A 5,355-nucleotide genomic window follows, 5' to 3' on the forward strand; every position below is an offset into this window, starting at 1 on the left:
TCCCTAGTATGGGAGCAAATCTATCAGCTCTACCTATAATTACTTCCTTTTTTAGTTATATTAGTTTTAATGGATATCCTCTCTGTAAAAACATTTGTTCTAAGAACTTACTTTCAGCTATAAAATCATCATTCTCCGAACACATTCGACTTCCCCTAACAAATTGTCCTTTGACTAAACTATGTTTTTGACTAAAAGGGTGTGAACTTGTAAAAAAGAGATATGCATTTGCATATGTATCTTTCCTATATACTGTTGATTTAAATTTTCCATTTTCTTTATGTATAGTAATATCTAAATAATTCAATTTTTCATATTGTATATTGTAAGTAAATCTTAAAAAGGTTGTAGTATTCATTATATAATCATAGAATTCAATAAACTTTTCTTCTGTATCATCCCACACTAAGGAGATGTCATCCAAATATAGTTTATAGAGTTTCCAGCACTTACTATATTTTGAATTTAGAATATATTTTTTCTCCCATACTGACAGAACAATATTAGCATATGTGGGTGCACATCGTGCACCCATTGCTACTCCTTGGATCTGCTGGAAAAACTCTCCTTCAAAGTGTACATAGTTATTAGTCAACACAAGAGCCATCAAACTTAAACATAGTCTAAAATCTGTATGACTTAGTGTTCTAGCATCAGCCATAGCTTCTTCTAACCAAAGTAATCCCACATCATGTGGGATTGAAGAAAATAAATCAACTATGTCTAAAGTAATAAACATAATTCTTTCATCATATATTTTCGGTCTTATCTGAATATATATCTGTATATAGATTTGAAGTTGTTTATTAGGAAGAAAAACTTAGAACTCTTATTTAAGAATACTGAAAATAATATGGCCCATAATAACCCCATAATGAAGAAAAGTACCTATAACACCCCTTTACACCCTCAGTTGAAAAATCTGGAGAACTTACTAGAATTAGAAATAGGGAAAGTAAAAGAGAAAAATAAAGTGATTCCAAATATTTCATATTCAGAAAAAGTTCTCCTAGATGAAATTAAGAATGACTGTAATTTAAGAATTATGGCACCAGATAAAGGAGGGGGAACAGTTTTTATGAATACTAAAACTTATGACTCTAAAGTGATGAATATACTAGAAGATAATGTGAAATATTCTAGAGTGTCACTAAATGATATTAATATTTCTTTTAAAAAAAATGTTCTAGCATTAAATTAATTATTACTAGAGGGATCAATAGATCTAAAATTATTTCAATTTTTACATAATGAGAGACCTAAGGTACCTAGTATATTTGGAAAATCTAAAGTACATAAAGATTTACTAGACCCACCCCTTCGATTGATAGTAACAGCAGAAGGTTCTGCTATGGCTCCTTTGGCTAGATTTTTGGATATTAAATTAAAGTCTCTACCCGTGGCTTGTACTAATACTTTAAAGGACTCATGGGATCTGCTAAGATAGATAAGACCGGAAATATATGATGAAAGAATTATGTTTATTACTATAGACATAGATGATTTATTTTCTTCAATCCCACATGATGTGGGATTACTTTGGTTAGAAGAAGCTATGGCTGATGCTAGAACACTAAGTCATACGGATTTTAGACTATGTTTAAGTTTGATGGATCTTGTGTTGACTAATAACAATGTACACTTTGAAGGAGAGTTTTTCCAGCAGATCCAAGGAGTAGCAATGGGTGCACGATGTGCACCCACATATGCTAATATTGTTCTCTCAGCTGTTGTGTCTTTTGGCTTTTTCCGGTTAGGGGTCGCCACAGTGGAACTCCGGTCCGCTAATGATTGGCAGTAGATTTTTACATGCCTAGTTGCCGGCCCTGATGCACAACCTTCAACGAAGGTGCGCCCATTCACGCATGTCTCCACACAGAAGACGCTCTAGCTGAGAATCGAACAGGACGTCTTACTGTGAGGCGACAACGCTACCGCAGCACCACCACCGCAGTACTAATATTGTTCTCTCAGTATGGGAGAAAAATATATTCTAAATTCAAAATATAGTAAGTGCTGGAAACAATATAAACAATATTTGGATGACATCTGCTTAGTGTGGGATGATACAGAAGAAAAGTTTATTGAATTCTTTGATTATATAACGAATACTACAACCTTTTTAAGATTTACTTATAATATACAATATGAAAAAATGAATATATATAATATATAAAATATTACTATACATAAAGAAAATGGAAAATTTAAATCAACAGTATATAGGAAAGATACATATGCAAATTCATATCTCTTTTTTACAAGTTCACACCCTTTTAGTCAAAAACGTAGTTTAGTCAAAGGACAATTTGTTAGGGGAAGTCAAATGTGTTTGGAGAATGATGATTTTATAGCTGAAATTAAGTTCTTAGAACAAATGTTTTTACAGAGAGGATATCCATTAAAACTAATTGAAGAAGTAAAAAAAGGAAGTAATTATAGGTAGAGCTGATAGATTTGTTCCCATACTAGGGAAGAACTCTGGTGAAATAGTTAGAATTCATGATAATGAGCATACTAATAGTATATCTGAACAGGCATTTGTGACTAACTATAGCGGAGATGCTAAAGCTATAGTAAAGACGATAGAAGAAGTATGGGGAAGATTCTCTGCAATATCAGATTTAAATATTTTTGATACCCCATTTAAATGTATTTTTAAGAAAGGGTCAATTATTAAGAATATTATTGAAAGAAATAATAAAGGAGTGCACCCTTATGGACGTAGTAAGAAAGGCACTCTTAAATGTGGACATTGTTCACAATGCTCCGATATATATAATGGAGAGAAGGTAGAATTAGTAGCTAGGAATAGAGTAATTAGTAGTAAGGAATATTATACATGTGATAGTAATGGACTCATTTATTTAGTATTATGTAAAGCATGTAGTGGTTTCTATGTTGGTAAAATGGAGAGAAAGCTCCAAAGAAGAATATATGAACATCTTTATGAAGTAAAAAATAAAAGTAATACTAATAATGTGGATGTCTTTTTACTTTGTGAAGCTGAATAAAAGTGTTTTATTGGAGTTGGACTGCTTCCTAAGTGCTATCCTTTGAAGTATTGGTGAATTTGGGCACTTATTCGTTTTTTGAACAGTATTTCTTTAAAACGTGTTTAATGAATACATGAAAAACTGAAGAGTAAGACAAACTGTGAGAAAAAAGAAGAAAAATGTAACGTGGATGATGTAGGTAGACTAAGATAGGGGCACTGGGGGGTGTGGAGTTGCTGTGGAGCCCTTTTGCCTAGGACACCAGTTGACCACAAGCTTCCCCCTCCAAAAAAAAAAGACAGTCTTCCTCTGTATTCCTTCTGTGCTAGATTGAGATTAAAGCAAAGGTTCAAATGGTCACAATCATGTACTTCAACTGGCTGCTGTCATACATATACACAGCACGCCTCCTCACTCTTCACCCCTTCCACCAAGGCAGCCACCTGTACACGTGTATGATTTGTGATTGCTAGGAAAATGAAAAAACAATGACTACAGTTATGTATTCCACTTTGTTGCTCTTAGACAGTGCACTGCCCCTACAAGCTACAATACATTTCTTTGTACACCTCTGAGGCCTGTGAGCAAATCCATAGATTTGGTTTAAACCTTATATTTCAGATTTTACAGCACAAACCCTGATTGCTTTTTGCTAAAGATAATAAAACAAAATAGTTTCACATTGAAGATGGTCTTAAAATGAGCAACACTATAAACCTTTCTTCTCTTCGCATTTGGCCAGTGGTGGGTTATGTGTACATTTATATCCACAGACATCCACCAAACCCAGCAATTATTGCAGCATTGTTGACTAAATTATTCTCAGATGTCTGTGACAAGAAATTAACAACAATAATAATGATGTCACATTTTTCAAATTTGTTTCACACAGACACAGTAGCCAAAGTATTCCAGCTTAACTCTCTCTCTCTCTATCTCTCTCTCACACACACACACACACACACACACACACACACACACACACACACACACACACTAGTCCTGCAAAACCAGATTATTAACTATTTAAAAATGATCAGATAGGTGCACAAGGTACTTTCATCCACAGAGATCCCCACAACTATAACCACTTTGTCGACTGTGTACACCCATTATTGTTATAAAGAAATAAATTGCACGTACTTTATTGGTCGTTTTAGATAAACTACATAAAATTGCATAAAGATCACTAACAACATACCATAAAATCCAGCCATGTGTAGCACCATTTTAAATAAAAGAGTACGTATAAGATTTTTATTTAACATTTTGTTTACTGGGAAAGTCTGACTTGGAACAAGCCAATTTTCAGTGGAGGCTCTGGGAAAATGCTCCAAATGCATGTCTTTATAAATGTGGGAGGAAACCGGAGCACCCAGAGAAAACCCACACAAATGCAGGGATGACATGCAGACTCCACACAGAAGAGTACTTACAAATTTTTATTTAACATTTTGTTCACCGGAAAAGTTTGACTTGGTACGAGCCAGTTTTCACCATCAGAAGCCTGAGAAGAAGTGCTCTAAAAGCATGTCTTTGAAAATGTGGGAGGAAACCGGATCAGCCAGAGGAAACCCACACAAACACACAGAAGGCACCCCAGCCAAGAATTGAACCAGAGAACCTCTTGCTGTGAGGCGACAATGCAAACTGCTGCACCACTGCATGTATTATTAACCACCTCCTAATACATGTTAAGCATACCTCTCAATGGGGGGACACAGGTCCAAAAATAGAGAGGGACACTTTTTAAATATTGCTCTTACAAACTTAGAAAATTGATAGAATAACAGGTTTTGCATTAGTATGAATTTTTTTAAGGATATGAAGTCTGAAAATCAAATGTCTGCCATTATTTTCTGACTTCAGTCCTCAATGATTTGCCAGTGATTTTCCAGAAAACTACAATTTTATGAGAAATGGACCAAAAAATATGAGTAAAAAATCTGGACATTGTGCGAAAATCTGGACAGATGAAAGCTATGATGTCAAGTCAATATATGCAGTCTCTGCAGAAGTAAGTCATTTGAATAATTCCAAATTAAAGAGAACCATTCTAATGTAGAGGTTGCTGCTGGCAAACAACTTTGTACTGACGTTGTCAACAGCAGCATGTATATCACCAGTGTTTTTAATAATAGTGGCATTGCTGTGTTTTAAAAACCACACAACATTACATTAATTTCATAAGAATGTGGTATAGAGTCATCATAAATAAGCTGCCTTTAGTCTTCCTTACAAGGCGTCTCTTCCCTGGCTGCTGGCTGCTGCAACCAAATCAAATCCTTGCTTCAATAAAGTGGACTTGATGGAGTGCAGCCTTTAGCTGATGTCACTGGCAGCTATAGTCAAGGAGAAG

This window comes from Protopterus annectens, chromosome 7.part0 (genome assembly GCF_019279795.1).
Source record: "Protopterus annectens isolate FY-2018-M chromosome 7.part0, PAN1.0, whole genome shotgun sequence".
NCBI lineage: Eukaryota > Metazoa > Chordata > Ceratodontiformes > Protopteridae > Protopterus > Protopterus annectens.